Genomic DNA, 23,550 nt, shown 5'->3' on the forward strand with positions numbered 1-23,550 from the left:
TTTTCTTGAGGAGCTTAAATTCTGCTGTGGAAACCAACAGTAAGTATATATGGTAATAAATAAATAGGGCAATTCCAGATTATAAACTCTCTGAACAAAATAAACAGGGGTACTAATAAGGGAGAATAATTAGAAAAGGGAAGAAGGGGAATGTCTTGGTCATCTAGTGCTGCTGTAACAGAAATACCACAACTGGATGGCTTTAACAAAGAGAAATTTATTTTCTCACAGTTTCCCAAAAAAAAAAAAAAAAAAAACAACGCAGTGCTAAAAATTCAAATTCAGGACGTCGGCTCCAGGGGAAGGCTTTCTCTCTCTGACAGCTCTGGAGGAAGGTCCTTGTCCTCAATCTTTCTCTGGTTGAGGAGCTTCTCAGGTGCAGGGACTCCAGGTCCAAAGGACACGCTCTGCTCCTGGTGTTGCTTTCTTGGTGGTATGAAGTCCCCCCTCTGCTTGCTTCCCGTTCCTTTTATCCCTTGTAAGATAAAAAGTGGTGCAGGCCACACCCCAGGGAAACTCCCTTTACATCGGTTTAGGAATGTGACCTGGGTAAGGGTGGTGTTACAATCCCACCCTAATCCTTTTGACATAAAATTACAATCACAAAATGGAAGGCAACAACACAATGCTGGAAATCATGGCCCAGCCAAATTGATATACACATTTTCGGGAGGACATAATTCAATCCATGACAGGGAGTATACTTCAAGCAGGTCATCAGGGACTTCCTATCTGTGGAGATGATATTGATGCTAAAACCTAAAGGACAAGAAAGAATCAGTCATGACAAGAGCTAGGTTTGGTACTCCAGCCAGAGGAAACAAGGGCAATGTCCCTGAGGCAGATAAGAGCTTAGTCTAGTCAAGTAACCCAAATCAGGCCAATGGTATTAGGGGACAGTGTAGGAAATGAAATTGGGTGGTAGATAGGAGCTAAATCATGAATGGCCTTATAAGGAATTCAGATTTTCTTTAGATATAAAGAGAAGCCACTGAAGACTTAGTGACATGACCTCATGAATGTGTTTAAAATATCTCTCTCACTGCAATGAGATAAATTATACGGAAGCAAGAATGCGATCTATTTAAGAGGCTCTTAGAATAGTTCAGGGAAGACATGATTGTGATTTAGACTAGAATGGTACCATGGGAATGGAGAAAAGTGGGTGAATTAAACAGATTTGAAGGCAGAACTAATGAGGATAATGGATTAGGTGTGAGGAGTGAAAGAAGAGAAGAATCAGCATGCATCCTAAATTTCTGTTTGAGCAGCTGGATGGATGGTGGGACATGTCACTTCATTTATATCATCTTTTGATAACTGAATGCGATGGTTAAGGCTGTGTGTCAAATTGTTTGGGCCATGATTCTCAGGGGTTTGGCAGATATGTAATGATGTAGTTATACTCCATTTTGTGATATAATGCAATCACCTCCATGATATGATTTGATGTAATTAGCTAATCAGTTGTAAGGGGAGTTTCATGGAAGTGTAGCCTGTATCTGATATGTATGGATATTCTGGCAAAGCTTGCCAGCTTTTGCTCTCCCTGGATCCTGCATATGGCTTGTCATTATCTGACTTCCAGATCTTGGGATTTGAGCCAGGAGTCTGCTGTATTGCCTGCTGATCTTAGGATTCATTACCCTCCACAGCCTGTGAGCCAGCAGCCTGCTTTCTTTCACAGCAGCCAATCTTGGGTTTGTCAGGCCCTGCAGCCGTGTGATTCAGGAGAAGCCTCCAACCTGACGCCTGACCCACAGACTTAGGTCTTGCCAGCCTCTGCAACCACATGAGCCACTTTCTTGAGATAAATTCTTCTCTCTCTTTCTCTTTATGTGTATGCTTCACTGATTTTGCTTCTCTAGAGAACCCACCCTAAGATATTGACTCTGGAACTAAGAATCTTGCTTATATATTTGGAAAATTTTCAAAGCCAGGAAAAAAATTATTCTTGGTTTTGAGTTTTCTTAGTGTTTATGTATGTACTTTTCTGCAAGGGATAATCTAACGGAAAGCACTTCTTTGGCAAACTCCAGACTATCCCCTTAAAACACTGAAAGTAGTTTTCTCCTCTCTAGAGAAACAGCTGTGTCTGTTTTCTGACAGTTGGAATGAACTCTTAGGGCTGCCGTTTTGTGCCTTGATTTTGTGACTCTGGTTCTCCCTTTCAAAGATTGCTGTAAAAAGGCAGAGAACCATGGGTCCTGTCTGACGGGACACAGCTAGCCTTCTCCCTACTTCCCTTCAAGGAATGTGTGCAAGATGAGAACCAGCATCAGCCTAAATGATTCTGAGATTTGTTTTGAACCATTCAAAGGGGAAGCAAATGCTCAGGGGAAGCCTTAAATTTCTTTCTACTTACAGAAGTTGAATTGCAAGAGCTATCTCTTTACCGCTAATCATCAGGTCTAGTGTGAAGCCAGCCAACTTCGGAGAGTTAGTTAAAAGAGCTAACTAATGTCTCAACTCCTTATCTCATTCTCTTAGGTTGGATCTCCCCAGGGGCCCAAGCTACACTTATCCACTTTAACCAGAGCTCTTCCAATCTTTGGCAGTATCTAGGGAGTTCTGTGTTTCAAGGGGCCTGTCCTCTACCCTGTCCAACCAACTGTTGGTGAACTTCAGTGCCCGCTTTGGATCATAAGTTGGACGGAGAGTGGAATGGCGTGTATACTAGGTCTTTAGAAACGTCCGACTTGACCTTGATATTTTGGGCATGACCTAGAATCCCTGGGAGGCCTTAATCAGTTTAGTCTAATAATTTGACCCTTATTATATAATCTTTCTTTAAGTTGGTTCTTCTAAAAATCTCTGCTCGCTGACTCCTACAAGTGCTTATTTTAGAGATAAGGCTTCATGACCATCCCTTTTGTTCCAGCTTCTGCGACCAAAACATCCAAGCTGTGTTTTGATTCTGCTTCTTTGTACTTATTTTATCATGAGTCTTTCTGAGACTTCGATTATACTAAGCAATTATTAGTTACTTTGAATCCACAAATTCACTATGTGACCCTTGATTGCAAACAGGAATTGCTCTCTCAGTGATGTTCCAATGGAGCTAGTGGTTCAAATCACACTTACCTCTAATTATGTCCAGTCTCCTTCACAAAGGCAGAGCTCCCTCTGCTTCCCTCCACCACTGCTGTACATTCCTGGAAGACCCTTTGCAGGCATCCAGTCAGGTACATCCTGAGTAATGAAGTCAATAGGGAGAAATAAAGCATGAAAATATACCCAGTTTATGCCAATGAACTTGTTTAACTATATAAGGTTATATCTCAAAGCGTAAGTGTGTTTTGTAAAGTAGTGCTTCTAATCCACTGAGCTTTCAAAATAGCTCTCTTTCCTATTAAGCCTACATTGAGAAGTGGGGTTAATTTGCCAGAGTACTTTTTGAGATAATTACAGGACTTACAGATTAGCATGAGTGAATTGGCAAGGTTCTGTAGCTAATAAAAAATACACACAAAACTTGTAACATTCAACTGCTTCAAGGTTACTCATGAGGAAAACATTAAATATTCCTGATAGGCCAGTTTTGAGTCCAAGCTAGCATATTAATACATACTTAGGGAAAGATACCATTCAGGTGACATATGGCACAATATTCCCCATAATACAAGGCACAGTTCTGCTATTCGGAGATTTGAAACTAATAATAGATGAACAAATAAAGATAAAAGCCATGAATTAGAAGATATTTGATACAACTTTTTTAAGGGATAATGAGTTTGTCAGCCAGGCTATATTGGAAACGTATGTGAAATATTGTAATTCTTCACTGAATTCTAGGAGTACATTACCATTTATTTAACAAATATTTGTAAGTACCTACTGGTTGCCACCACCAGCCCTCTGTCAATTTGTTATACTGTGGTGGCTTGCATGTTGCTATGATGCTAGAAGCTATGCCACCAGTATTTCAAATACCAGTAGGGTCACCTATGGTGGACACGTTTCAGTGGAGCTTCCAGACTAAGACAGACTAGGAAGAAAGGCCGGGTGATCTACTTCTGAAAATTAGCCATTGGATCACAACAGAATGTTGTCCAATATAGTTCTGGGATGTGAGCCCTGTAGGTTGGAAGGCACTCAAAATACAGTGTCCACAACAATAGACTTGAGCATATCAACGATCGTGAAGATGGCAGAGGGCAGGGTAATATTTCATCCTGTTGTACATGGGGTCTCTGTGAGTTGGAGCTGACTCAACAACAACACTAGGTACCAAGCACCATGCTTGGTGCAGGAGATGAAAATTCCAATAGGCAATCCTGTCTGAACACTTGTGCTCAGAGATCCTATAATTAGAAGCACTTATGTTACTTCAGATTGTTAAAATTATCTTTCTAATTGCATGTGACTATAACCTTCACTGTGGATTACAACTCAACATAAAAAAACAAAAAATCCTCACAACTGGGCCAATAAGCAACATCATGATGAATGGAGAAAATACTGAATTTGTCACAGATTTCATTTTACTTGGATCCATAATCAGTGCCCATGGAAGCAGCAGCTGAGAAATTAAATGATGCATTGTATTAGGCAAATCTGCAGCAAAAGACCTCTTTAAAGTGTTAAAAAGCAAAGATGCCACCTTGAGGATTAAGGTGTACCTGACCCAAGCCATGGTATTTTTTTTTAATTGTCCTTTAACTGAAAGTTTACAAATCAAGTCAGTCTCTTGTACAAAAATTTATATATACCTTGCTATACACTCCTAGTTGCTCTCCCCATAATGAAACAGTGTACTCCTTCTCTCCACCCTCTATTTCTGTGTCCATTCAGCCAGCTTTTGTACCCCTCTGCCTTCTCATCTCTGCTCCAGACAGGGATTGCCCACATAGTCTCATGCCTACTTGATCCAAGAAGCTCACTCTTCACCAGTATCATTTTCTATCTTATAGTCCAGTCCAATTCTGTCTGAAGAGTTTGGCTTTGGGAATGGTTCCTGTCTTGGATTAACTGAAGGTCTGTGGACCATGACCTCTGGGGTCCTACTAGTACCAGTCAGAACATTAAGTCTGGTCTTTTTAGGAGAATTTGAGGTTTGCAGCCCAGTGCTTTCCTGCCTCTTCAGGGGTTCTCTGTTGTATGCCCTGTCAGGACAGTCATTGGTTATAGCCAGGCACCATCTGGTTCTTGTGGTCTCAGGCTGATGTAGTCTCTGATTTATGTGGCCCTTTCTGTCTCTTGGGCTCATAATTACCTTGTGTCTTTGGTGTTCTTCATTCTCCTTTGCTCCAGGTGAGTTGAAACCAATTGATGCATCTTAGATGGCCACTTGCAAGCATTTAAGACCCCAGACACCTCTCACCAAAGTGGGATGCAGACAGTTTTCTTAATATATTTTGTTATGCCAATCAACCTAGATGTCCCCTACAACCATCCAAGCCATGGTATTTTCAATTGCCTTATATGTCTATGAAAGCTGGAAAAAGAATAAAGAAGACTGAAGAAGAATTAATGCCTTTGAATTATGGTGTTGGCAAAGAATATTGAATATACCATGGGCTGCCAGAAGAATGAACAAATCTGTTTTGGAAGAAGTACACCCAGCTCCTTAGAAGTGAGGATGGCGAGACTTCATCTCACATATTTTGGACAGGGTATCAGGAGGGTACAGTCCCTAGAGAATAATAAAGTACCAAGCCAAACTAACCAAACCGAACCCAGTGCCGTCGACTTGATTCTGACTCATAGCGACCCTATGGGACAGAGTAGAACTGCCCCATAGAGTTTCCAAGGAGCGCCTGGTGGATTCAAACTGCCAACCTTTTGGTTAACAGTCGTAGCACTTAACCACTACGCCACCAGGGTTTCCATGATAAAGTACAGGTTCAGCAGAAAAAGAGGAAAACCCTCAATGAGATGGTGGCTCCAACAAAAGGCTCAAAGAGAGCAAGGATTGTGAGAATGGCACAGGATTGGACAATGTTTCTATTGTACATAGGGTCACTATAAGTCAGCACCTAACAACAACAATTGCATGTGACTGAAATTTGAGGACTGAGAAGGAATGAGTCCTTGGTTCTAACGTTTGGAAGCTACTGACCATCAAGATACACAAGCTCCCTTTCTTAGTTGCTTTGAGAGTCTCTTCAAGTTCCATCTATTTATATTACCTATTCAGGGGTACTGAGGCATCTTCCATCAACTTGGCAAGATCACGCATAAAAAATAAAGGAAGAGGAGTGCTGAGTGCACAGGTATGCTATATCCTCTAACTCCATCTCTCTAGCTGCAAATGGGCATAATGGTACAAATGGATATAAAGTAAAACATATGCCTTAGGGGGAATGATTGGCCTTTGATGAAACCCAAAACTCTGATGAACTATCTTAACGGAATTAAGATAAGGGTAAAAGGGGTAAGATGGGGTAAAGGAGGAAGGGCTGTTCTCTGGAGCCAATAAACCTAGAATAGCCTAAACTGGGGCAATAAATGATGTCCCTTGCCTAAATTGCCTACAGGGGCTTTCCACTTTTATTACTCCCTTTAACCTTTTATTACCCACTTTTATTACTCCTTCCACCACTTGTCTCTGTACATGCTACTTGGCCTGTAGACCTCTATGTTTTGTTAGTATTTAACCCCAGGAGAGAGGAATTTAGGCTTTCTCTTCCCAAGATGTGAACTGGGGAATGCTTGGGTACAATCTAACATTACTCTGTGGTTGGAGCCTAACTTTAGAAAACAGAGGCTGATCGTGATTTTGTGCTGTTCTACCCATCCCTGTCCTGTTTATTCTGTAAGTAATAAATGCCTGTTGGCCACACCATTAGAACAGTGCTGTGATCCAAATGGTCTTCAGTGAGAACCTGAGAATATAGTGACATTGTAAGAAAAACACTTCTTGTGTTTCTGAGCAAAGATCTCTTCTGTGTTTAGCAAAAAACAAAACAAAACAAATAAAATACCCAGCTAGAATAAAAGAACCGGAAAACTTTTTGTTTGGTTGGGCATAAATCAGGGCACATTTTCATAAGATGTTCCATTAGCCACTGATTTCATGACCTTGTTTTTTAAGAACAGTTTTAGATTTACTGTGAATCTTTCTCCCAGCTTTCCCCAAAGAAATCTACAGCTTTTATGAGAGTGAATATTCATTGGAGAAAAGGAAATAATCAGATTTTTCAGGCATTGCTGAACACTGGCTCTAAACTGACAACAATTCCAGGAGACCCAAAACATTACTGTGGCCCACCAGTCAGAGGAAGAGCATACGGAGGTGAGGTTATTAATGAAGTCTTAGATCTGTCTCACACTGGGCCCAGTGGGTCCCTGAACCCGCTCTGTAGTGATTTCCCCAGTAGGAATAGACATACTCATCAACTGGTAGAACTCTCACATTGGAGACCTGACATGTGGAATAAGGGCTATTATGGTAGGAAAAGTAGAAGCCATTAGAACTGCCCCTACCAAGGAAAATAGTAAACCAAATGTAATACCACATTCCTGGAGAGATTACAGAGATTATTTCCACCGTCAAGGATTTGAAGGATGCAAGGGTGGTGATTCTTGCTACATTCCCATTCAACTTGCCTATCTGGCCTCTGCAAAAAAGAGATGGACCTTGGAGAATGATACTGGATTATCATAAACTTAACCAGGTGGTGACTCTAATTGCAGCTGCTGTTTCAAATGTGGTTTCATTGCTTGAGCAAGCTAATACATCTCCTGGTAACTCATCTTCAGCCATTGATCTGGCCAATGCCTTTTTTCCCCCATCTCTATTTTGAAGGAACACCAGAACAGTTTGCCTTCATCTGGCAAGGCCAGCAGTACACTTTCATTCTCCTACCTCAGAGCTATATCAGCTCACCAGCTCAATGTCATAATTTAGTCCATAGGGACTTTGATGACTTTTCCCTTCCTCAAGACATCATGCTGGTCCATTACGCTGATGATATTATGCTGATTGGACCTAGTAAGGAAGAAGCATCAATGATTCAAGATGTACTGGTAAGATATTTGGGTGCCAGAGAGTGAGAAATTAATCTGAGAAAAATTCAGGCAGCTTCTACCTCACTGAAATTTCTAGGGGCCCAGTGGTGTGGGGCATGTCAAAATATTCATTCTAAAGTGAAGGATAAGTTGTTGTATCTGGCCCTTCCTACAACTAAAAGGAGGCACAACACCTGGTGGACCTGTTTGGATTTTGGAGGCAACATATTCTGCATATGGGTATGTTACTCCGGCCTAGTAATCAAGTAACTTGAAAAGCTGTTGGTTTTGAGTGGGACCCAGAGCAAGATAAGGCCCTGTAACAGGTTCAGGCTGCTGTGCAAGCTCCTTTGCCACTTGGGCCATATGATCTGGCTGATCCAATTGTTCTTGAAGTGTCATTGACAGTGAGAAATGCTGTTTGGAGTCTTTGGCAGGCACCTATTTGTGAGTCACAGCACAAACCCTCAGGATTTTGGAGCAAAACTAGGCTATCCACTACAGATAACTTCTCTCCTTTTCGGAAATAGCTTTTGGCTTGTTACTGGGCCTTAGTAGAGACTGAACACTTAACTCTGAGCCACCAAGTCACCATGCAGCCTGAGGTGCCCATCATGAACTGGGTTTTGCCTGAGCCAGAGAGTCATAAAGTCAGATGTGTACAGCAGCACTCCATCATGAAATGGTAGTGGTATATACAAGATTGGGCTACAGCAGGAACTGAAGGCATAAGTAAGTTACATGGGAAAGAGGCCTGAAGGCCCATTGTCCTCATTCCTGCCACATTATATCTCCTCTCCTAGCCTGTGCCTATGACTTTATGGAAGTTCCTTACAGTCAGTTGACTGAGGAAGATAAAAGTCGAGCTTGGTTTACAGATAGTTCCGTGTGATATGCCTGCATCACAGAAAAGGTGACAGCAGCAGCAGCAGCAGCAGCAGCACTGCAGCTCCTTTCTGGGACCTTGCTGAAGGGAGATCCTCCTACTGGGCAGAACTTAGAGCAATGCACCTGGCCGTTCATTTTGCTTGAAGGAGAGATGACCAGATGTGCAATTATATACTGATTATTGGTCTGTGACCAATGGTTTGGCTGGATGATCAGGGACTAAGAAGGAACATGATTGGAAAATTGGTGATAAAGAAGTATGGAGAAAAGGCATGTTGACAGACCTCCCTGAATGGGCCAAAGAAGTGAAGATATTTATGTCTTATGTGAATGCTCACCAAAGGGTGACCTCAGCAGAGGAAGACTTTAACAATCAAGTGGATAAGATGACACGTTCTGTGAATATCAGTCATCCTCTTTCCCCAGGCACTCCTGTCATTGCCCAATGGGCTCATGAACAAAGTGGCCATGGTGTCAGGGATAAAGGTTATACATGAACTTAGCAATATTGACTTCCACTCATCAAGGCCAACTTGACTATAGTCATTGCTGAGTGCCCGATCTGCCAGCATCAGAGACCAACACTGAGTCCCTGATATGGCACCATTCCTAGGGGTGATCAGTCAGCAACCTGGTGGTAGGGTGATTACACTGGACCACTTTCATGATAGAAATGGCAGCATTTTGTTCTTACTGGGATAGACATTTATTCTGGATATGAATTTGCCTTCCCTTCATGCAATGCTTCTGCCAAAATTACTATCCGTAGACTCAAAGAATGCCTTAACCACGTCATGGTATCCCGCACAGCATCGCTTTGGGCTAACGGACTCAGTTCACATGTAAGGAAGTATGGCATTGGACCCATGCTCATGGTATTCACTGGTCTTACCATGTTCCTCATCATCCCGAAGCAGCTGCTTGATAGAATGATGGAATGGCCTTCTAAAGACACAATTACATTACCAGCTGGGTGGCAATACTTTGCAGAGTTGGGACAATGTTCTCCAGTAGGCTGCATATGCTCTAACCTAGGGTCCAATATATGGTGCTTTTTCTCCCATAGCCAGGATTTACAGTTCCAAGAATCAAGGGTGGAAATGGGAGTGGCACCACTCACTATTACCCTTAGTGATCCACTCGCAAGATGTTTGCTCCCTGTCTCCATGACCCTATGCTCTGCAGGTCTAGTAGTCTCAGCTTCAAAGGGAGGAAATGCTCCCATCAGGAGACACAACACTGATTCCATTGAACTGGAAGTTAAGAGTGCCGCTTGGTCACTTTGGGCTCCTCATGCCTCTGGGTCAACAGGCAAAGAAGGGAGTTACCATTTTGGTTGGTGTGACTGATCCTGATTACCAAGAGGAAATTGGATTGATACTACGTAATGGAGGTAAAGAAACATATATCTGGAATACAGGAGATCTCTCAGAATGTCTCTTAATGCTACCATGCTCTGTGATTAAAGTCAATGGAAAACTATAACACCCAATTACAACATGACTACTAATGGCCAGACCCTTCAAGAATAAATGTTTGGGTCACCCCACCAGGCAAAAAATCATGACCAGCTTAGGTAATGGAAGAAGGTAGTTCTAAATACCAGCTGTGACCACATGACCTGTTGCAGAAATGATGACTGTAATTGTTGTATTTTTCGTTTTTTTGTTATACATGTGTGTATATGTAAATATGTATGTATATACACACACATATACATACATACATACATGTAAAATATCTTTGTTTTCTTCCCTCCTTAATTCCATTACTTATTATAAAATATAAGGTGTAAACAGGGCTAGTGCATAGCATGATTTCGGTTGTACACATGTTAGTGGTATCATGTTAGGCATAAGTATGACTCCATAATGGTCTCTATTTAGAGATTATGTATGGTTTAAGGAGATGTGTACAGGTTCCAAGTTGACAAGGGGTAGATTGTGATTGTTAATGTTATGTGTCAACTTGACTAGGCTATGATTCTCAGTGGTTTGGCAGACATTATGTAATCATCCTCCATTTTGTGATCTGATGTGAGCAGTCAATCAGTTGGAATAGGAGTTTCCTTGCATGTGTGGCATGCATCCCATATATATGAATGTTCTGGCAAAGTGCTCTCTCTCTTGATCCTGCATTCTGCTTGTCATCCTCTGATATATGGCTCTTGGTATGTGAGCCAGCAGCTTGCTGCCTGACCTGCAAATTTTGGATTTGCCAGCTTTTTCCATGCAACCATGCGAGTCAGGAGAAGCCTCCAGCCTGTTTCCTGACACAGGGATTTGGGGCTTGTCATCCTCCACAATTGCGTGAGCCATTTCCTTGAAATAAATCTGTCTACATATATTCATATGTACGCTTTACTGGTTTTGGTCCTCTAGAGAAACCAGCCTAAGATACCATATAATAAGTCAGTTTTCCCAAAACCATCTGCTAAACAATCTATCATCTCTTAGTAGTTTTGTGGTATACAAAATTAATGATAAGTATTGCATGAACATTAGCACATCTATGTCCACTCTATTATGTTTCATTCATTGATTTGTTCTTGCACTAATCCCACCCTGTTTTTATTACTATGGCTTTGTGGTGTGTTTTCATATCCCTTTACTCTTGTTTTTTGATAGAACGTTATCTATGTGTGTGTGTTTTCCATATAAATTTTAGGTAAGTTTAATGAGTTATTCAAAAACAAAATTCTAAGTGGTATTTCAATTAGGATTATACTGAGTTTATAGATAAAACTGGAAGAAATTGACATGTTTATAATTATTTCGTGTCTCTTTTCCTATCATACTGACTCAATAAAGGAATGGTCTTACATCTGCTCTATTATAATCTGGCCAATCTATTTTATTTATTTATATACAAACAAGCTAGAAATTTGATTGAGCATAAAAGCAGATAGAACTGCTTTCAAAACACTAAGCGTGTGGCAAGGAAATCAGAAATCAGAGCCATAAAAAAAGTGACTGTTAAGCTGTAATTATTTTTGGTGCTATGCTAGATTCTACATATACATACATGTTTGATAGATTCTATCAAAGGAAAGGACATAGGTGTGTATATCACACTATTTGGTGGTTTACATTTAAACAGATGACATTAAGCAGATAAACATGTATAGAATTCAGGACAATAAAAAGTAAACTAATTACTGAATAGACAGATGTGCTTTTACCATACAAAAGTCCAGAATAAATGCTTATTAGTGGTGAGCAACGAGAGAGTGGGAAAAGAGAAGTAAGATAGCTAGGGCAGAGGAAGTGTCAGAAGATGTCAAGATTTATTGTTAAGTGAAAAAAGCAAACTGAAAGCGTAGAAAATATACTACCATTTGTGTAAAAAAGGGAAAAAAACATGTACCTGTATTTTTCTTGCATATGCATAAAATGTCTCTGGAAGGATACATAAAATCTTATAACATTAGTTGTTTGCAGGAATGGGAAGAGTTGGTTGGAATGGGAATAGAGAGGGGAGAATGAATTTTTCTGTATGTATTTTTTAAATGTTTCAACTATGTAAATTAGCTATTTAAAAATTAAAGAAACAAAACTTTAAAAGTTGATGGGTCCAGAAAAGAAAACTTAATTTCCAGAATATTTATGATCTGCATTATCAATAACAGGCATGTGTACATACACATCTGTGCATTTACATCAAAAGAATTTTGTACCACAATGCCACTAACCCTAGCCCTATGTTAATAGAAGAAAAAGAAAGAGGTGGCATTAGGCCTGCTGGAAAAGCAACCCAGTCAGCTTCTTCCTCCTCCCAGCTGACTGAAGTCTATGCCCAAAGTTTAACGATAGAATATTGATCTACGCAATAGAAGAATTGATCATCACTCAGCTGTCCCAGCAACTTCCTTCCCAACAACCATTAGAAAATTACAGGCAATTTACTATAAACAAGAGAGTTTACAGCTGCTCTGTAGCCTCACAGAGGCAAAAGCAAACAGCAAGGCTCAACAGCCTATTTCCTGGCTTACGGTCAACATTCTACATTTTACAGATAATGCCTTCTCTGAGGGGTAGGTAATTCCTAACTGGGTTTATCTGTCTGATTTTTTATCCTCACTACCAACAGCATTTGTAAATTTGCCACATCATCTTCACAATTAACATGCTGTAATATAGTCATTAATAGCATATCCATGTCACAAAGATTTCCCTAAATTAAATTTGTGTATTGTTTTTAAAAATCTGTACTTATTTCTAGTATAGATATTTGCCTCCCTTATTACATTAAAATTTACTCTTAAAAGATCCTCTCCTTCATCTATTAAAAAATTTTGAATCATGTCACAGTTCTGTGTTACTGTTCTTAGAATTTTTCTATTTTGATTTTTTTATTGTACTTTAGATGAAGGTTTACAGAGCAAACAAGTTTCTCATTAAACAATTAATCCACATGTTGTTTTGTGACATTGGTTGCCAACCCCACAGCATGTCAACCCTCTCCCCTTTTCGATCTTGTTGTTGTTGTTAGGTGCCATTGAGCTGTTTCCGACTCATAGAACAAAACACTATCTGCTCCTGCACCATGCTCACAATTGTTGCTATGCTTGAGCCCATTGTTGAAGCCACTGTGTCAATCTGTCTTGTTGAGGGTCTTTCTCTTTTTCGCTGACTCTCTACTCTACCAAGCATGATGTCCTTCTCCAGGGACTGATCCCTCCTGATAACACACCAAAGTATCTGACATGTAGTCTCGCCATCTTTGCTTCTAAGGAGCATTCTGGTTGTACTTCTTCCAATACAGACTTGTTCAATCTTTTGGTAGTCCATGGTATATTCAATATTCTTTGCCAACACCACAATTCATAGGCTTCAGTTCTTCTTCGGTCTTCTTTATTCATTGTTCAGCTTTCGCATGCGTATAAAGAGATTGAGAACACCATGGCTTGGGTCAAGCACACCTTAGTCCTCAAGGTGACCTCTTTGCTTTTTAAAACTTTAAAGAGGTTTTTTGTAGCTGATTTGCCTAATGGTAAGTGTCTTTTGACTTCTTGATTGCTGCTTCCATGGGTGTTGACTGTGGATCCAAGTAAAATGAAATCCTTGACAACCTCAATCTTTTCCCTGTTTATCATGATGTTACTTATTGGTCCAGTTGTGAGAATTTTTGTTTTCTTTACGTTGAGGTGTAATCCATACTGAAGGCCATAGTTGTGGATCTTCATCAGTAAGAGCTTCAAGTCCTCTTCACTTTCAGCAAGCAAGATTGTATCATCTACATAACACAGGCTGTTAATGAGTCTTCCTCCAATCCTGATGTCCTGGTCTTCTTCATATAGGCCAGCTTCCTGGATTATTTGCTCAGCATACAGACTGGGTAGGTATGGTGAATATCAACCTTGGGTTTCCCATTACCAGCTTTTCTGTCCCCTCCTGCCTTCTTGTCCTTGCCCCTGGGCTGGTGTGCCCGTTTCCTCTGTTTTGTTTTATGGGCCTGTCTAATCTTTGTCTGAAAGGTGAACCTCAGGAGTGACTTCATTACTGAACTATAAGGGTGTCCAGGGGCCATACTCTTGGGGTTTCTCCAGTCTCTGTCAGACCAGTAAGTCAGGTCTTTTTTTTTTGGTTAGAATTTTGTTCTACATTTTTCTCTAGCTCTGCCCAGGACCCCCTATTGTGATCCCTGACAGAGCAGTCAGTGATGGTAGCCAGGCACCATCTAGTTGTGCTGGACTCTGTTTGGTGCAGCCTGTGGTAATGGTGGTCCATTAGTCCTTTGGACTAATCTTTCCTTTGTGTCTTTGGTTTTCTTCCTTCTCCCTTGCTCCAGATGGGGTGAGAACATTGGAGTATCTTAGATGGCAGCTCATAAGCTTTTAAGACCCCAGACACTACTCACCAAACTACTTAGAATTTTTTCTGTAACATTTTTTTTTGTCTGAAAAATTATTTAGCAACTGTCTTATGTTCCTTACTGCTATGGTTGAAAATTATGTGACTTATATTTAAGCATTCTTCATTATAACTTTATTGGAATTGTGCTTAACAAAGATTTAGCTGTAAGAATCATCTTAGTTACTCAGTGCTGTTGTAATACAAATTTCACAGGTGGGTAGTTTTACAGAACATAAATTTATTTCTCACAGTTCTAAAGGCTAAAAGTCCAAATCAGGGTCTTGGCTGTGTTGATTCCTTTCTTGTCAGTAGCTCCAGCTGTTCTTCAGCATTCCTTGGCTTATAGTTACAGACAATCCTCACATGGCATCTGTCTTCCCCCGTGTGCGTGTGTGTGTGTGTGTATGTGTATCTATTCTGATATTTTTGTAACTCAGTGTGAGACCCATCCTGTACTGATATGACCTCAACTTATCGATTGATTACATTATATTAGGTTACGTTATGGGACGTTATTTGATTCCATTGCATTCCAACCCATGTGAGGTAATTACATTTCATTACATTATGGAAGAGAATCTGCTTTACTTAAGGCCAACTGATTTAATTACACGTAATTACTCCATGAAGAAGGCACGAGCAGTTTGTGATCAGCTGCTAATCTAAAAGTTGGCATTTCAAACCTACCCAGTGGTTCTCAGGAAGAAAGATCTGGTGAATTGCTTCCGTAAATATTACAGCCAAGAAAACCCTGTTGAATGCAGTTCTACTCTGTAACACGGGGGTCACCATGAGTCAGGATGGACTTGATGGCAATGGGTAAGAGTAGTTGTAACTACTCCATGACAGTAACCAGACTAGTGTTTGTTCAAACAACTGGGAACCATAACCTTGCCAAGTTGACACATAAAATCAATCCTCACAAGGGCATAATTAGCATTACTTAAAATAGTGAAATTTTAGGGACAACTAACAACCCAAAATACTTTAAGAACTGAAGACTTTCTTATTATTGTTGGATACCTTCTGTTTCTGGTGCTCCTTTGACTTTGCCACTGACTATAACCTGAGGATATCAGGCAGAAGTCCAATGTGATGAGCTTACAGGAAGTTTTTAAAGTATCCAGATCCTAAAACTCACCTTTCTACTGTAAGACTGGGGAGACAGACTTCATTTAAAGCCTTATTAATGAAAGCAAGTATGAATTCTATAAAAAGAAAAAATGTCACAGCAGTTAATTACATGAATTCGGTAGCCAGGCTGCTTGGGGTCAAATCCCAGGGCTGCCACTTACTATGTGTATAACCCTGGGAAAGAGATTTAAACTGTGCTTCAGTTTTCTCACCTGCAAAACTGAGCTGGTAATGGTACCTACCCCATAAGTTTGTTGAGAGGATTATGAGTGAGTATATACAAAGTACTGAGAACAGTGTTGATACAGCAAGATCAGCAATTTCTTTCCACTGTTATAAAGCCTTTAACCAAAAAAAAAAAAGTATTTGGAGATGTATGTACTCTCTGGGCAGTTAGTTGGTTTTTTACCTTCTTTCATATAGTTTTCCTTTTTAGAACAGTTCTAGATCCCCATTGTCATCAAAAGATATCATTCAACACGTGTGTTGATACACCTCAATTTCTCACAGAATAAGTCGGCCATGACTTCATCAAAGCCTAAGTCAGATTTTGGTAGGGGAAGCAGGTTATTTTTTTCCTGTTCTATTTCCATCTCTGAATTCTTACTTTTCATCTTCAACTCAATACTGCTTAAGGTGGTAATAGAATTGAAGAGCAAGGAAGGAAGGAAAAAGCAACCTGACTTTTAGAGCCCCAAGAGATTTTATGAGCAAAATGAAGAAAGATCCAGGCATTATATTTAGTAAATGATCCAGGGAAGTAAGAAGGGACAAGAACCACACCAAAAAGCACAGTTACCATAGAAGCTTTTCCACATGAGAACACATTCTGACCTCACTCCAAGAGCTCTCATTACTTAACCCTTTCGTGGGCAATACATGCACCAGAGGGGACAAGAGCAAGAGGAAAACAAGCCATAGAGATTCAGAGAGAATGAGGTATAGAAATACATAGGAAAAAGAAATGAAGAGACTTTTTTTTTTTTTTAAAGAGCGAGATATGACAAAGAAGATGGAGACGGGAGTGGGGGACGGAAAGTGAGAAAAGAAAGCTGCATATGCAGGGGGAAATATGAGAATAAATGCAGTGTTTAGTAGATGGCAATAAACACAGCTCTAAACTGGAAAAAGCAATCAAAAGGGAAAATTTTTTTTTTTTTTTCAGAATGGGAAAATAACTAGAAGCAGCTAAAAAGGATGAACCTGGATAGGAGAAGAAAGCTTAAATTCACAACAATGTTTGAGAGAGTGTAGAAAGAGGTTTTCTTTCTTTCAAGATTTCCATATTCTCTGAAAATATAGTCACAAATATGTAGAAATCTTTTTGGTGTTCAATCCCCCATCCCTATTTCCTCCTTTTTCTGACATTTGTTTTTATTTAAGTAGCCTGCAATTCACTCTTAATGAAATACTTGCCAAATCTAATTTCAAAAGTTTGTAAGTCTTGCTGCTCTTGGGATAGGATGGTAGGGGCTGGCTGTTTCATTCGGCCACACAGCATTAGGCCCACCCTGAATAGCCACACAGCAGCGGGCAAATTGACACTTAGCTGGCCAGGTTGGAGCAAAAGGCTCAGGTTACTTCCCCATGTGACCCAGTTGGCTTTGCTTTCTTCTATGGCAGCAGACTGAATCTCTAGCCCCAGCCAGCTGTCACAAAACTGCCAATGGCCAAGACGAGGTCTGGGTTCTTTATATAGCTTAAGGATCCATGCACACTGCAGCCCAGAGAAGGTCCATGGGTTGCAAGAGGATTAGAACCCAGTGTCCTACCTCAAAATGCACCTCCACTATGGAGGCTAGATTTGGGGAGTCTGAACATGACTATGTAATTCTTAGCAAATAGCTTTCGTTTACTAACCCAAAAACCCAGTGCCGTCGAATCGATTCCTATTGGACTAAAAAAAAAAAAATTGGACTAGAAGACTGCTATTTGAGCAACTGTTTTGTGTGGGGGTTTTGTTGGGTTTTTTTTGGCTCCACCTCCTTCTTTCTTGCGTCTATTATATCAATAAAGTTTTCTTTTTTTTTTTTTTTCTGCCATCCCTTTATACACTCACACACACACACACACACACACAGGTTGGGAAGCTATGATGTTTTATTCCTTTTAGTGGTTTACATTAATTTTAAAAAATGCTATGGAGTTACTTAAACACAAACAAAATAGAGATAATAGCATAAGTTTCTCAATGTATCACCTAGTTTTCTCAGATATCAATAAAAAGCTAGTTTTGTTTCATCTATACCCTCATTTACAACCACGCCCCTGATTATACTGAAGAAATCCTAGACAGCATCTCATTTCACCTGTACATATTTTAGCATGTAGCTGTAAAAGATAAGGACTCCTTTTTTAAAGAAATATAATCATATTACCACCATCACACCTAAAAATAATTAATAATAATTCCTTAATCTTTTCAAATATCCAGACAGTGTTCACATTTTCCCAATTATCTTCACTTGTCTTACACTTTTTTTCTTTTTTCAGTTTATTTTTTTTGTATCAGGAGTCAAATAAAGTCCATACCCTGTACATTTTTTGAGGGGGTGGGGAGGGTGTTCCATTCCATCTTGGTCTTTGTGTCTATTTCATCTTATACATTTATTTTTTAGTTGAAGAAAGTCATTTGTTTGACATACTGAGTTTCCTACAGTCTAGGTTTTGCGGATTCTATCCTCATAGTGTTTTTTAAAAAAAAATTTTCTACTGTCCTCTGTATTTCCTGTGAAATGGTAGTTTACATCTAAAGGCCCATCAGATTCAAGGCTTTGTTTATTTGTTGGCAAGACTACTTCACTGGTTGTTGTTAGGTGCTATCAACTCAGTTCTGACTCATAGCAACCCTAACAATAACAGAATGAAACATTGCTCAGTCCTGTGCCATCATCACAATAATGGGTATGTTTGGAACCATTGTTGCAGCCATGTGTCAATCCATCTTGGTGACGGTCTTCCTCTTTTTAGTTGACTGTCTACTTTACCAAGCATGATGTCCTTCTCCAGGGACTAGTCCCTCCTGATACCATGTCCAAAATACCTGAAAGTCTCGTCAACCTTGGCTGTAAGGAGCATTCTGGCTGTATTTCTTCCAAGACAGATTTGTTCATTCTTCTGGGAGTCCATGGTATATACAATATTTTTCACCAACACCATAATTCAAATGCATCAATTCTTTGGTCTTCCCTTTTCATTGTTCACATTTCAAATGTATGCGAGGCTGATGCCAAGAAATTTGTAAGACAACTACCTGGTCAACCAATTGGAAGAGATCCATTTTCATGCTCATTCCAAAGAAAGGTGATACAATGGAACACTGAAATTATTGAACAATATCATTAAAATCACATGTAAGTAAAATTTTGCTGAAGATAATTCAAAAATAGTTGTAGCAGTACATTGACAGGGAACTGCCAGAAATTCAGGCTGGATTCAGGAGAGGATTTGGAACAAGGGATATCACTGCTGATGTCAGATAGATCCTAACTGAAAATGGAAAATATCAGAAAGACGTTTACCTGTATTTTATTGACTATGCAAAGGCATTTACACGACTGTGTAGTTCAACAAATTATGGGTAACATTGAGAAGAATGGGAATTCCAGAACACTTAATTGTGCTTATGCAGAACCTGTACGTAGACCAAGAGGCAGTTGTTCAAAAGAACAAGTGATACTACATGGTTTAAAATCAGGAAAGGTGTATGTCAGGGTTGTATTCCTTCTCCATACTTATTCAATCTGTATGTTAAGCAAATAATCTAAGAAACTGGACTATATGAAGAAGAACACGGCATTAGGATTGGAGGAATGCTCATTAACAACTTGCAATATGCAGATGATACAACCTTGCTATGGTGTTTTCAATCACTTCATGCACATGCAAAAGCTGGGTAAAGAGTAAGGAAGACTAAAGAAGAATTGATGCTTTTGAATTATGGTGTTGGTGAAGAATATTGACTGCCATAAGGAAGAACTGCCAAAAGAATGAACAACCTGTCTTGGAAGAAGTACAGCCAGAATACTCCTCACAAGCAAGGTTGGCGAGACTTCATCTCACCTACTTTGGACATGAATCAGGATGGACCAGTCTCTGGAGAAGGAGGTCATGCTTGGTAAAGTAGAGGGTCAGTAAAAAAAGGGGAAGACCCTCAATGAGATGGATAGACACAGTGGCTGCAACAATGGGCTCAAATATAGCAAGGATTGTGAGGATAGTGCAGGACTGAGCAGTGTTTGATTCTGTTGCACATGAGGTTACTATGAGTTGGAACCACTTCCACAGTGCCTAACAACAACAATGATAACATGAGCCTATTGAAAAGACCAGGGCTTGGATCAGATGTACCTTAGTTATCAAAGTGACATCTTTGCTTTTTAAGACTTTAAAGAGGTTTTTTGCAGCAGATTTGCCCAATGCAACATGTTTGATTTCTTGACTGCTGCTTCCATGGACATTGATTGTGGATCCAGGTAAAATGAAATCCTTGACAACTTCAATCTTTCCTCCATTTATCATGATGTTGCTTATTGGTCTAGCTGTAAGGGTTTTTGTTTTCTTTATGTTGAGGTGTAATCCATACTGAAGGCTGTGGTCTTTGATCTTCATTAGTAAGTGCTTCAAGTCCTCTTCACTTTCAGCAAGCAAGGCTGTGCATTTGCATAACACAGGTTGTTAATGAGTCTTCCTCCAATCCTGATGCCTCGTTCTTCTTCACATAGTCCAGCTTCTTGGGTAATTTGCTCAGCATACAGATTGAATAAGTATGATGTTGAATTATCTTCAGCGAAATTTTGCTTGCATATTGTCTTAGTCATCTAGTGCTACTGTAACAGAAATATCACAAGTGGATGGCTTTAACAAACAGTTTATCCTCTCACAGTCTAGAGGCTGTAAGTCTGAATTCAGGGTGCTGGCTCCAGGAGAAAGCTTTCTCTCTCTGTCGGCTCTGGGGGAAGGTCCTTGTCATCAATTTTCCCCTGGTCTAAGAGCTAAGAGCTTTCCAGCACAGGAACCCCAGGTCCAATGGACAAACTATTCTCCTGGCTCTGGTTTCTTGGTGGTATGAGGTCCCCATGTCTCTCTGATTGCCTCTCTCTTTTATATTTCAAGAGAAATTGATTTAAGATACAACCTAATCTTGTAGATTGAGTTCTACCTCATTAACATAACTGCCTCTAATCCTGTCTCATTAACATCATAGAGGGTGGATTTACAACACAAAGGAAAATCACACCAGATAACAAAATGGTGGACAATCAAACAATACTGGGAATCATGGCCTAGCCAAGTTGATACGCATTTTTGGGGAACACAATTCAATCCATAGCACATGTGATATCAATGATAAAACCCAAAAACCCAGTGCCCTCAAGTCGATATATTGCTTTTAATTTTTGCATTCCATCAGATCACTTTTCTTTGGAATGGGCACGTGTATGCATCTCTTCTAGTCGGTTGGCCAGGTAGCTGTCTTCTAAATTTTGGGGCATAGATGAGTGCTTCCAGTGTTGCACCTGTTTTTTGAAGCATCTCAATTGGTATTCCGTCAATTCCTAGAACCTTGTTTTTTTTGCCAATGCCTTCAGTGCAGCTTGGCCTTCTTCCTTTAGTACCGTCGGTTCTTGATCATATGCTACCTCCTGAGATAGTTGAATGTTGACCAATCATTTTTGACAGAGGAACTCTGTATATTTCTTCCATCTTCTTTTGATGCTTCCTGCATCATTCAATATTTTGCCCATAGAATTCTTCAATATTACAACTTAAGGTTTGAACTTTTTCTTCAGTTTTTTTCCACTTGAGAAATGCCCAAAGTGTTCTTCCCTTTTGGTTTTGTAACTCCAGGTCTTTACACATTTCATTATAATGCTTTATTTTGTCTTCTTGATCCACTCTTTGAAATTTGTTCAGTCTTTTACGTCATCATTTGCTTTGTTCATTTTAGCTACTCTATGTTCAAGATCAAGTTTCATGTCTGGAGCAAAAGAGAATGAAGGAAACCAAGACTCAGAGAAGAAACTAGCCCACAGGACTAATGGCCTACATGAAACACCACATATTCTAACTTGAGAAGAACTAGATGGTGCCTGGAGACCATTACTGACCATTCTGAACAGGGGCACAATAGGAGGTCCAAGATAGAATGGGGAAAAAATGTAAAACAAAATTCAAATTTCTAAAAAAAGGCCAGACCTACTAGACCAGGAGAACTAGAGAAACCCTGAAGACTACCACCCTAAGATACCCTTTGAACTTAGAGCTGAAAATATTTCTGGAAGTCACTTTTCAGCCAAATAATAGATTGGCTTATAACACCAGGGAGTAATGTGTTCCTTATTTAACAATCAACTATAGGAGTCCAAAAGGTCAGCATTTACCCAAAATCAAAGGTGAGAAGGCAAGGAGGGGAAGGGAAGCTAGATCAATGGAAACAGAACAAACAGAATAGAAATAATGAGAATGTTGACACATTTTGAAAATTGTAACCAATGTCACAGAACAATTTGTATAAAAATTGTTAAACGAGAACCTAATTTTCTGTGTAAACTTTCACTTAAAACACAATAAAATATTAAAAAAAAATAAAAAGAGCAAGTTACAGGGTTGCTTCTAACATCCATTTTGATGTTTTCTTTCCTGTCTTTTTAATGACCTCTTGTTTTCTTCATGTGCAGTGTCCTTAATGTCATCCCACAACTCATCTGGTCTTCAGTCTTTAGTGTTCAGTATGTCAAATCTATTTCTGAGATGGTTTCTAAATTCAGGCATGTTATATTCAAGATCGTACTTTGGCTCTTGTGGACTTGTTTTAACTTTCTTCACCTTCAAATTAAACTTGCATATGAACAATTGGTGATCTGTTCTGAAGTCGGCCTCTGGCCTTGATTTCACTGACGATATTGAGCTTTTCCATTATCTCTTTCTACAAATGTAATCAATTTGATTCCTGTGTATATCATCTGGTGAGGTCCACGTGTATAGTCATTGTTTATGTTGTTGAAAAAAGGTATTTCTGATGAATAAGTCATTGGTCTTGCAGAATTCTATCATGTAATCTCCAGGGTTGTTTCTATCACTAAAGCCATATTTTCCAACTACTGGTCGTATGGTCTTCTTTGTTCCCAACTTTCACATTCCAATCACCAGTAATTATCAATGCATCTTGATTGGGTGTCTAATCAATTTCAGACTGTAGAAGTTGGTAAGTCTTCAATTTCTTCATCTTTGACATTTGTGGTTGGTGTATAAATCTGAATAATAGTTGTATTAACTGGTTTTTCTTGTAGTCATATGGATATTATCCAACACTGATAGCATTGTACTTTAGGATATATCTTGAAATGCTTTTTTGATGATGAATTCGATGACATTCCTCTTCAATTTGTAGTTCCCAGGTTAGCTGACCATGTGATTGATTCAAAATGGCCAATACGGGTCCATTTTAGCTCACTAATACCTTGAATATCTGTCTTCAAGCATTCCATTTCATTTTTTATTATTTCCAATTTTTTCATTTTAAGTCATGTCACATCAGCAAATGAAGGTCCCAAAAGCTTTACTCTATCAATATCATTAAGGTTGACTCTGAAAAAAAAAAAAAAAATTTTTTTTTTTTTTACTACTTTGAGGAGGCAACCCTTCCCCAGTTGTATTTTGAGTGACTTCCAACCTGATGGGCTCATCTTCCAGCACTATATGAGACAATGTTCCACAG

General features: G+C 39.5%; 1 long non-coding RNA gene across 1 annotated transcript in view; it reads right to left on the reverse strand.

Annotated features, from left to right (window-relative positions):
• Window positions 1-266: 266 nt before the first annotated feature.
• Window positions 267-23,550, reverse strand: part of LOC135231413 (uncharacterized) — a 28,077-nt gene continuing 4,793 nt past the window's right edge. Inside the window, exons 2-3 of the long non-coding RNA XR_010322007.1 lie at window positions 3,085-3,192; window positions 267-759 (exon numbers count right to left, since the gene is read on the reverse strand). This is a non-coding gene — a long non-coding RNA (uncharacterized LOC135231413). The remainder of the gene's footprint in view (window positions 760-3,084; window positions 3,193-23,550) is intronic.

Source organism: Loxodonta africana, chromosome 5 (assembly GCF_030014295.1).
Source record: "Loxodonta africana isolate mLoxAfr1 chromosome 5, mLoxAfr1.hap2, whole genome shotgun sequence".
Lineage (NCBI taxonomy): Eukaryota > Metazoa > Chordata > Mammalia > Proboscidea > Elephantidae > Loxodonta > Loxodonta africana.